At 41.6% G+C, this 12,165-nt stretch overlaps 1 protein-coding gene and 1 pseudogene across 1 annotated transcript in view; one reads left to right on the forward strand and one right to left on the reverse strand.

Moving 5' to 3' along the window:
• LOC126199498 (synaptotagmin-10-like) overlaps positions 1-12,165 on the reverse strand; it is a 582,178-nt gene that overhangs the window by 533,398 nt on the left and 36,615 nt on the right. The window lies entirely within an intron of this gene.
• LOC126199920 (5S ribosomal RNA) lies at positions 2,748-2,865 on the forward strand (annotated as a pseudogene).

Genomic DNA, 12,165 nt, shown 5'->3' on the forward strand with positions numbered 1-12,165 from the left:
TGGAGATGAAGAAGATTGCAGAGGATAGAGTAGTATGGGGAGCTGCATCAAACCAGTCTCAGGACTGAAGACAACAACTTCGTTGTTAGTGACAGTAACTGCAGTAGTACAGGTACTGCTAGCATTAACACTCTTTGTTCATAGTAAATTCAATTTACTTACACTGCCATTTCAGACACTCAAATCATTTTAATACGAGTTGTCACATTACAATTGTTATTTCTTAGGTAACTATGAAGTTAAAAGTTACTGCATGTGTGGATGCCTGATCTGATGCAAGAGAGGGTTTGATGGCTCTAATCAGGTCAGGTTAAACAAATAAATAAAATAAGTTTAGCAGCAAATCGCTATTTACAAAACTACATTTATTTATGATTTCTTAGGATATTTACCATCTGTACGATAGCGCCACAATTCGGCCACAGCCGTAACTACTTGGAACTAACAGGTTTGAAAGGAACACATCTGTCGTGACAAACCCATGGCTCATCTCTGCATGAAGCAGCTTGCTACCGTAATACTGCTATGAATGATGTAGATTGCTACGCCACAGAAGGTATTGCAAAGTTGGTACCACGCTATGACGTATGTCTGAATCGGAGCGGTGACTATTTCGAGAGGTAGCTGAAAAGTGTAGCTAAATGTTGCAAATAAAACATTTTTGGTTTTCACTGTGGTTGCGATTTGGCGACCGCTTGGACCCCGAAAAAAAAAAAAAAGCCTTCGTAGATGATAAAGTAACAAATCAGAATGGAAAAGCATATGGAATTTGCACTCGAGTAATACAATTCTTGATAAATAAGAAAATCAGATAATGTAAGAAAATGTTTGAGAATAATGTAAGGAATGTAATACAGAAGTAAAGTGCAAGACAGCGCTTATTCTTGTGGACAGTAAGCGAGCGCGTAAGTTAAGCCTCAAGATGTGCATACTTGGCGGTCGTGCTGGCGGAATGGAGGGTCTGGGCAAATACCTGAGTGCGAGTATTACACGGCGCTGGGTATTTGCATGTGGCGGATGAGAGTGTAGACTGTGCGCTCAGCAGAGTCCGGAGACCCCGTGACGCACTGCAGGCTGCAGCTCTTATTTGACTCCGTGTTAAGAGATTTACAGTGAACGGGAGGGCAGAGAGGCGACGCCAAAGAAAATTCCCTTAGAGCGAAACGTGCATTTGGTGCTGCCTGTTCCGGTCGCTGAGGAAGGTGCGGCAGCATTCATACTGTCCGCCTCGAAGAAGAATAAGTGGAACAGGAATGCGTCACTGAGTCAAGTGTGCGTTGTGATGTACTTCAAAGCAGAGTTTTATCGAATACTGCTAAATAAAAATGTAGCTATGGCTGACTTGAGGAAGTTCAAAGAAACGTAAGTGTGTTAAATAGTTTCACTACGAAAATGCACTCCTACTTTCGGAATATAGCCGTCAAATTTTCCAATTGTGTGTATATGGTTTCAGTAGTTGCTCCACCAATAGTTTATTACTACTTATACTGATCCATGCAACAGTTTACGTATACGAATGCAGTGAAGACAACAGTATTGTATGGCGTAGCATTGAATTTATTTTAGGGTAACACTTATCGTGTCCAGTTGTTGCAATTCTGCAGTTTAATTCCTCTAGTTTACATCTAAAACCATCCTAGACAATGGATTAATAGAGAACAGAGAAAATTGTCGGGAAGCAAAATCATATCGTTGTGGATGCCAAATGTAGTGACATTTTTCTTTTTTTAAAATCTTGGCTTAATGTAAATGCACTGCTCTACGAAGTGTAAGAACAGCAAGCGTGCAATGTTAACCTGGCCATGCAACGACTTTGTAATAACTTTATTCGTATCAAGTAGGACAGAGATTCCCTGTGTTATGTTTAAAGTTTGCTGACAAATTTTATATATACTAATTTGAAGGTTCCATAGTTGTCTTTACGTTAGTTGCCATTTCAGTCAAACAGGCTACAATGCTTTGCATCAATTTTAATTTAATTGTTAGGGGACTGTTAGAAATTTCCTGATCTTTGGGTGCCGGTACTGGATTGAACTAGGCCACTTTCTTAAAATGCATATATTAAGTGACTGTCGAGTTTTGCAATAATGGGTGTTTTATTATTATCAAAAAGAGAGATGATACGGTGATGCCATGTGACCGTCACATAAAGCTAAACGACATTTGACTGTTTCTACTCATTTCTTGGCTGTTTCTGAGGACAGTACAAGGTTTGCAGATTCTGGAGAAAGGCTTCAGATTATCTTGTTACGAAATAAGAGCCACATGACTGTCTTGTTGTCTGGCTTGACCACAGGCGATCAGTCATAGAGACTCTGGAAAAGAGAAGACGGTCCTCCGGGCACTGCAATTTGCAAATGCGATTGCGGAGTCCCTGCCCCTAGGCTTGGTGGCGAATGTGCCTTTTTCCTTTGTAGGCAGCTGTCGCTAAGCCACATCAAGTCCCTATCGTGTGAATATGTATGACGAATTCACTTCCCTGTTCGCTGATCTAAGAACGGGCCAAAACGTCACTACTCGGCCAACGTGATTCAGTTCGCTGTCTTTTCTCCACAAATCTTGTCATCCAATGAACTGTGTCTTGCTAGGCACCATATTTAGGTGCTAAGGACTCGAATAACGAGAGCAACAAGGCTAGTTGCTGATACCAAGCTCTTTCAAGTTGAGATGCAGCCTGTAAGTCAAGAATGGGAAATTTCTGTACTCACGTAAACAAAGCTAAATTCTCGCTGGTCGCTATGGTAATGGGCAACGGCCTTGCCGCAGTGGATACACCGGTTCCCGTGAGATCACCGAAGTTAAGCGCTGTCGGGCTGGGCTAGAACTTGGATGGGTGACCATCCAGGCCGCCATGCGCTGTTGCCATTTTTCGGGGTGCACTCAGCCTCGTGATGCAAATTGAGGAGCTACTCGACCGAATAGTAGCAGCTCCAGTCAAAGAAAACCATCATAACGACCGGGAGAGCGGTGTGCTGACCACACGCCCCTCCTATCCGCATCCTCAGCTGAGGATGACACGGCGGTCGGATGGTCCCGATGGGCCACTTGTGGTCTGACGTCGAAGTGCTGAGTGCTATGGTAATGGCTGGTTGTCTTCCGCTTCCATGTATAGTTTTTCGATAAGCCAAGGAGTGAGGTTAGGGGACGATACTTTCAGAATCAACGCAGAGAAGCCGTCTGAGGCAGTCTTGACCAGAGAACGTCGGTAGCAGCAGCCTTTTTCTGCCGCCAATTTGGCCGTCTTTATCCGGAGCTGGCTGTAGCGTGTTCTGGCAAACGGTGCTGAATTCTGAGTAAGTTACATATTTCGTATCGCCGCTGTCCACTTTCTGAGTAGCTAACAATTTGTGGGATTTGCTTCGTAACTTGAGTTGACTGATCAATTGAATTATTTCGTGCGTTCTGGACTCGTTTACTTTGCATTTGCGAGATGCACAGATTAGGAAAGCTTGTAGCATTTACCAAGCAGTCTTCCAGGAACGAGAGGTTTCTCCCTAAAGCGTTAGCGGGACATTAATCATTCGGTTTAGCTGTTGGACAGTTTCGTGGTTTCCGTATTTTATACCACTTTGTGTTCGTTGCATTGGAACAATTTCTTAATCAACATTACGAGATTTTAAGTTCATTTAGCTGAAAAGTTGTTTTCTATCAATTTATTGTGGTAAACGTCGTGACTTTGGTAAAAAGAAAATTGACCTATTAAACACAGATTTGGTTTGAATGTGAGAATTGAAGTATTGTCCCACGACCGATCCTGGTTAGGAAACCATCTAAATCTATATTCCTAATTTGCTTGTCTCACTGTGATGGTGTCGAATTGCAAAGCAGGGTAAAACCTTTCGTTTAAATGCAAAATATGAGTTTATTTTGATCTGCGGTTATGAATTGTGATTTATGAGCGTTGTACTGAGCACGTCATTGACGTGCTAAAGGCAGGTCTCAGAGGGATTATCAATGACAGCAAAACGCTTATTGTTCAAAGATGTGTTGATAATATTTAAGTTTTACATCAACATTTGTGCAATTGTGCAATGCTTTAGTTCAACGGATTTCGTTATAGTAAAAGAAAAGAGCCTTTGGGTTCAGCTTAAGAGAGGTGGTGAAAATATGCAAAACCGATATTAAGAAAAATACTGATGACGTACGCGAAAGAAAAAGTTTTGGTGCAGGAAGACCACGGAATTTTACTTCAAATATCTCAGATGTCTACACTGTCTAGACGAAAGAATAGTAGAGAATTAAGGGAAGAAAAAACAACAAATTAAAGCAAAACTAGTAACACTGAAGCGGCAACAAACATAAGGCTACGAAATAAGATATAGAACGCACAACGCGACACACAGAGAGGAGGTATGGATACACCATGTTACTCGGGGGAGTAAAAGAACAAACGCGAAAATATTCAGTGAAGTCACTGTAGACGATAGAACAACGCTCACGAATCTAAGCAAATTAGAACAGCAATATTTAATTATCTCACTGGACTGGTGACTAACGAACCTACCGAGGAACGGGCTCAACAAGAATTAACGAGAAATTTACGCGGAAAACTAAGCACCAGAGAAACAGACAATCTGACAATGGAAACCAGTGATGACGAGGTGGAAGATACAATTTTATTATGTCCAATAATCAAACATGGACCAGACAGCATCCCCGTGGAATTTTTATCTGATGTTCCGGTCAGAAATTAAAATGAGTGTATCACGCGTGCGTAATTAGGTACTAAATCTGAGCTGTTGTATTCCGAAGGATTTCGAGGACCGAATAATAGTCTCACACCTCAAAAATCTACGAACGAAACAGCAATGAATTAACAAGTTAAATCATATTAATTATCACACTTATTCTTGTGACTAAAGAGCCAGTCGTGGAGAAAAGTGGTTAAGAGCCAGATTGCAGATCCGAAGGTATCGGCTTCGATCCCCGGTCAGTCCTAGCATTTTTATCCACTACTTATTAATCCTCTTACCTCTGGCAACAGTATAATACCTCGAATAGGACCTTGCCTAGTAAAGCACTGTGACGATTAAACCAACCTTTGGGTTGGTGGCAGTTTTACTCACCGTGAATGCAACAACTGAAATGCATTTTTATGTTAGGAGACTTTTTTGGCTTTATTCTGTTAAAACATTGCTAATAGGTTTCCTCGTCCGTCTCTTGATTGCAACGCGGAAGACATGTTTCCATGCACGTTTAACTATAATTTTCCCCTTTGAAATTGAGTTTTGAAGTCAAACATTGATAGATGTCAAATGAGCACTGCGAAAGACACAAAGATGCCGCGTACTCGTGCGATACAGCGTTGTCAGTACCTGACTCAGCTTGAAAGGGGCCTCGTTGTGCGTTTTCATTTCGACTGCTTGTCGAATCGTACAATATCCACATTTGTGGGGACAGTGGCCCCATGTTGGACTGCATACCGATATTATACTTAATTTTATTCATTGTTTGCAGTGCTTTTTCCGTGACTGTATTACTTTCGTGATAATAAGAACAACCACCTTCAGCCACAAATCGCGACTTTAGTAAAATGCACAATGCATTTCGAGTCCGGGGAGGGGGGGTTGTCTTCAGGTGCTTTGACAGTCTACATCGACTTTACATTTCGTTTAATTTGGGCTGTTTCTGGTAGTAGGTATTTGGTTCTCGGAGAATGTTTATGTACAAATGGACCATTTCTATTAAACAGCACATTTGCAGAAACATTTTGACACAGCAAATTTTCGAACACAGTTCAGAACTTGTTTTGGCACAGAACATTTTCGATCACGAATCAGAACTTGTTTTGAACTCTGTTCGAACATGTCATATGTCAAAATGTTTCTGTAAATGTGCTGTTCAATACAAAGTGTGTATTTGCACATAAACATTCTCCAGAACCATACAACTACTACGGGAATTAAACAGGAACACCCAGGAATTAAACGAAATGTGAAGTTGCATCGTGCATTTTAATAAAATAACGAATTATGGTAGGAGGCGGTTGTTATTTATTACTGCATACTGATAACTGGGTTCATGCTGCCAAACTCTTTGCAAATTACCCTCGATATTGTAATCAGCGAAATAATTGCACGTACCTTCCCAACCCGTGACGTTTTATTTCGTTTCCTCCTCCTGTGCTGGATGCGTCGGTTTTATTGTGAGGCAGCGTATCTTTGGCCAGAATCTAACCATTCTGGCAGGACTACCTTCAGTCCCATCGTAGCTGCAGGATTACGCACAGTACATACAGAAGCTGTAGTGGTGGTAGTGGGATGGGGGAACAAGAATCAGCAAATCCTTGATCAAACTGGTTGATCCATGAGACCGGCAGCGTGTTATCACAACGAGACTGTATGTGTAGATGCGCTTCAGTTCGAAAAATTAAATAAATTTCATGTAAGCACAGATAAATACATTGGAATATTAAAAATCCCCATTTCCAAGCACGCACATTACCGCTAGACCAGCAGGCGTGAGACACAGATAGTATGTCCGTTGATTCTGATGAGTGACCATGCGAGTATCAAAATATGTGACATGAATGGCCGTATCTTTGGATTGCATTGACTTAGAAGCATAAATTATTTACACCGCCCAGGGACCATACACTTGACTACACGGAAGCTCCAAAGAAACTGATAAAGGCCTGCGTATTCAAATACAGAGATATGTGAACAGGCATAATACGGCGCTGTGGTCGGCAACGGAGTGACTGGCGTAGTTGTTTGATCGGTTAATGCTGCTACAATGAGAGGTTAATAAGATTTAAGTGAGTTTGAACGTGGTGTTATAGTCGGCGCACGAGAGGTGGGACACAGCATCTCCGAAGTAGTGAACGAACACTTCACGAGTGTACCGTGAATATCAGGAACCCGGTAAAACATCAAATCTCCGGCATCGCTGCGGTCGGGAAAAGGTACTGCAAGAACGGGACCAACGACGACTGAAGAGAATCGTTCAACACAAGCGCAACCCTTCCACAAACTGCTACAGATTTCAATGCTGAACCATCAAGAAGTGTCAGTGTGCGAACCATTCTACGAAATGTCATGGGTATGAGTTTTCGGAGCCGAAGACCCTTACGTTAGCATCCTATATGATCATGTGCACCGTTCATGTTCATTGTGCATTCCGACAGACTTTGGCAATTCCAGCAGGACAATGCGACACCCGACACATCCAGGACTGCTACAAAGTGGCTCCCGGGAGACTCTTCTGAGTTTAAACACTTCCGTTGGCCACCGAACTCCCCAGACGTGAAATATTTTGAACATATGTGGGATGCCTCGCAACGTGTTATTCAGAAGAGATCTCCACCCCCTCGTACTCTTACCTATTTATGGACAGAGCTGCCGGATTCATGGTGTCAGTTCCCTCCAGCACTACTTCAGACATTAGTCGAGTCCATGCCACGTCGTGTTGCGGAACTTCTGTGTGCTCTCGGGGGCGCTACACGATATTAGGCAGGTGTACCAGTTTCTTTGTCTCTTCAGTGTATTTGACATAAAGTTCAATTTGATACCTCAATCCGTTCCTGAAGAAAAGAGTCTTAAATTTAAATGGACGGGCAGGCCGGCAGACGGACAAGAAACGGAAAAAAAATATTTTTTATGTGATCTAGTTGTAAATGAACTACTTTCGGACTTTTTGCTTGACTTATACTGCGAATCTTCGCTTCAGGTCACATTTCATGATTCTATATGTTGCAATGAGTGAGATTGCAAGTATCGACATATGCCACAAAAATGGCCGCGTCTTTTGATTGCATTGACTTAGAAGTATAAATTATTTACACCGCCCAGAGACCGTATACCTTAGTATTTGACATACATTTCAACTTGATACTTCTATCCGTTCTTGAGAAAAAAGGGTCTTAACAGTAGGACATATGCAGACAGACAGCCAGCCAGCCAGACGGACGGACAATAGAACGAACCTAAAAGGGTTTTGTTTTTACCGATTGAGATATGGAACCCTAAAAATAAGTTAACGTCGCTGAATAACCATCTAGGTAGGTCAACAGATCTCAAGGGTTATTCTGCTACGGTTTGTGCTCATTATGAGTTTTCTGTTATGTTAACGGGTCCCTTGCTTTTCTATTTCCTGCGATTTTGCTTCCTCCTCAGTGTTGCTCCATGTGCTGCTGTCCATCGCGTCATCCAGGATCTGAAATCTCTTCCTCCCTTACCTGCTCTTCCCTTCCACATACCTCTCAGGGCTGTTTTTATAAGCCCTTCTTTCTTAGTAAACGTCCCATTCAGTTTGTTTCCCTTATTTTGTCTTTGCTCTCCACTCTTCTCAGTACTTCCTCATTTTCGAAACCATCCATTGAACTGATTCTTTCCACCCTCCTCCATGTCTACAAGTTGGAAGCCTCAAACCCAGTTGTGTCTATCTTCCTCAATGTCCACTTTACAGTATCGTACCTGATGACACTCCATAGAAAACATTTTATTAGTCTTTTCCTTAAATCTTTGTCCATATTGCAGAAGAAAATTCTCCTTTTCTTACAGAATGCTTCTTTCGCCATTGCTAACCTGGTTTTAACATATGTGTTGTTCTTCCAGTGGGTTTCTATCCTGATTCCTAAGTATTTAAAGCTTTTAACGTGTTCGAATATTTCTCCATTCAGATTTTCTGTCTTAATGAGATTTTATCCTGGGCTCATGCGAATACGTTGTACGGGAACTTTGTGCAAAGGCAGCTGTTAAAATCGGCTGCAGCTAGATTATTAGTCATCTGATTTAGCCAGGAAGGAAGGGAATTTGGAACGAGGAGGTCATTAAAGACAGTGCACAAACTCGAATTGTGGGAAGAATGGAAAAAAATCGACCGAATCTTTTTCGAAGCAACAACTCCGGCATTGGCCTTAAACGATTTAGGGAAACTACAGTAAACCTAAATTTTGAATACTGAACAGATATTTGAACCGACGGGTCCAGTATCTGACCACTATGTCTCCACTCTCGGCTGTAGTGTTTAAAGACTCCTCACTTAATGTAGCGATGTGTTTACTTAAAAATGGATAGGCGTAATTAGAACTGAATGCAATATTGCTGCCTGCAGAGCTGTACTTTCTTTCATACTCATGTATTACAATATTTTCATAACTCTACAGTAAGTAGCTAACATTTTACATGTAATAACGCAAGTATCGGGAAGTTTATGGAACGGGAGGGACTCTGGTTACGAGTGTGACGCAAATTGCCTCGATCAGTATGCAAAAAGTAGTCAAAGAAGACGCCGTATCGATGGATCCGAATTTACATTGTGGCCGGTGGCAGCGAACCAATAACGTGGAGTTTAGGAAAGCATCGGCCGTGCAATCAGGGCAGAGGCAACCGGCTGCGGCCGCTTTATTGCGAAGTTTTTATGGGGCGCTTCCAGGGGAAGTTTCGTGAAGGACGGCACGTACCGCCTTGGGTTCGCCAATACATCTGTAGCGACAGCAGCAACGAAGAAGCGCTCGCTTCAAGTCCCTTGGCAGAATCTCGTCGCATATTAGAGTGAAGCTGTGTTTACTGCCGGATTCAAGGAAGGCAGACATTCGTTGCTGTCCGTCAAGAAGATACAGTTTTTTTTTTTTTTTTTGTTCAACTTTACGTAAAGCACCTCTGGTGTTAGAAGAACTTCACTACTGGGCATAAGGCTTATGAGACATTATGCCTGAGAGGGGTTCATGAAATACGCAACATAAGACTAAGGAGAATACATAAGTGTTTTAAGAAGGAAAGAATTACGATGTAGAAAAAGTAAGGGAAAAGGTGTGAAGAGGTCCGAGGAAAGAGAGGTATGGTGAAAAGATGAAAGAATTTGAAGAAAGTAAAACAGCAAATGACAGGGAATTGGGACTGGCACTTGGTCCATGGGTACCCATCACGAAAAGAGAGAAAAATACCGAAAATAAAATGAGATGCATTGTTTAGTGTAAGGTTTGCTACTTCGTGAGACACTAATCCATCACTTAAAAGTGATCACAAAGATTGATTATAGAACATAAGTGTTAATTGTGAATAGTTTTTGGATGACTCATGCTCAATATTTAACATGTATGTACATGATTTCTGATAGAGGTACCGCCGGCCGGAGTGGCCGAGCGGTTCTAGGCGCGACAGTCTGGAACCGCGCGACCGCTACGGGCGCAAGTTCGAATCCTGCCTCGGGCATGGATGCCTGTGATGTCCTTAGGTTAGTTAGGTTTAAGTAGTTCTAAGTTCTAGGGGACTGATGACCTCAGAAGTTAAGTCCCATAGTGCTCAGCCTTTTGAACCATTCCGATAGTGGTACCAGGCAGTTAGGTTGAAATGACGATAATTATGAGACAGGGCCCGAATCGTAAATCTTCTAAAATTAAGTTCTCGGCTCGTATCCATCCTCGCTAATTAGTTCTGCTGGTGCGTTTCGGTATCAGTGACGTAGATGATAAAGTATTCCTAGCTGTTCAGCACGTCTCAGATTCAATAAATAAGAATTAATACAACCCTTGAAGATGACAGTTACGGATACATGCAGTGTTGATCAACACAGTTCACGTTATAGCCACGATTTTATTGTATTTCATCGGAAATTCTGAAACAATGTTTGAAGATCTGCCAAAACCAAGTTAGTGGCATCATAATAATTAGCCTTGCAAGGCTCTTGAAACAGAAATAATCAACAAACATAGTTTTAATAAAGGTACACGCTCAACCAAGTACAAATTTCGGTCAAAAAAGTGCTTATATGAAATGTTACATTTGAACAAAACCAGATAAAATTTACAAGGATCGTAAAACTGCTTTAAACAATATTACGCGTACTTTAAACCTCCAAATGCAAACGCCACATGATCATTTAATGTTTTTAGAAGTACATTTATGCATTAGAAATAATCATCCTTCACAACTTTAGCTTCTTCCAAGAATTTCAAAGTCTATCTAATTTATCTTGTTGTAAGTACTATATTAACGTAATTTGTGTACGTATCGAAAGCGGGTCATCGAGCGAGGTGGCGCAGTGGTTAGCACACTGGACTCGCATTCGGGAGGACGACGGTTCAATCCCGACTCCGGCCATCCTGATTTAGGTTTTCCGTGATTTCCCTAAATCGTTTCAGGCAAATGCCGGGATGGTTCCTTTGAAAGGGCACGGCCGATTTCCTTCCCAATCCTTCCCTAACCCGAGCTTGCGCTCCGTCTCTAATGACCTCGTTGTCGACGGGACGTTACACACTAACCACCACCACCACCACCGAAAGCGGGTCACGTATGGATGTTGAATGTTTCGTGAGACAGTTAGGGCGACGTAATTTTTGGTAGATACACATTAGTTTTCGACGTTTTCAAACATGTGCTTCAAATTGGATAGATTTCCATCTTATGCAATACACCTTTTGTGGTTTTGTTTTCACCCAAACATATTTCTGCACTTTTGTGCTATCTTCAGTGAGTTTGTTTATTTTCCTTCTGCAAAACTGTTACATTTTAACCTTTAAAGGGACTTTCGGTACAAGATATTTACGTTTGTAAAATAAGAGTTTATTGCCAAATGCTTTTACATCGGTTTGCATGCAGAACAAAGTTCACAAGATGATTATATACTTCAAACACTTTTACTTGGAAGCATATTGTTGTTATTGGCCCAATATCAAGACGAAATAATCACAGTATTTACTATTACCACCACGCGTTTTGGCGACTATAAGCTGTTTCTGAAATCTGCTGGAATCTGATTAGCAAGTGGCACTCATATTCCACTGCTTACTGAGATATGGTGAAATGTAACACATAATTCTACGTAGACAATTCCGGAGAAAGAATGCCAGAGTAACAATAAATAAACACAATTATGCAAATACTTGCACAGAGTAGTGCTATTTATTTTCTAATGTTTCTGGAACAAAAATGAATTATTCCCTTCTCTGAATATTGTCAGTTGCACAGGGACTGAGTATTGTCAGTTGTGCAGGGAGCAAAACACAGAGCAAATACACGTTAAAAAAATCGGCTGTGAAAACACGAGGCGAATGCAGTGAAATACGCTCGCAGATATCAGGAATAGGGCATCCTGGACATACTGGACAACCAAATACCGTTCCATCGAGGTTAAAATAAGAAGAAAGGAGGACGCGAAATTCGTTACTGAAGAGAATTCGAAAATAACAGAAGAGAAAGGCGCATCGTAACCAACAAACAGTTT

This window comes from Schistocerca nitens, chromosome 8 (genome assembly GCF_023898315.1).
Source record: "Schistocerca nitens isolate TAMUIC-IGC-003100 chromosome 8, iqSchNite1.1, whole genome shotgun sequence".
Classification (NCBI taxonomy): Eukaryota; Metazoa; Arthropoda; class Insecta; order Orthoptera; family Acrididae; genus Schistocerca; species Schistocerca nitens.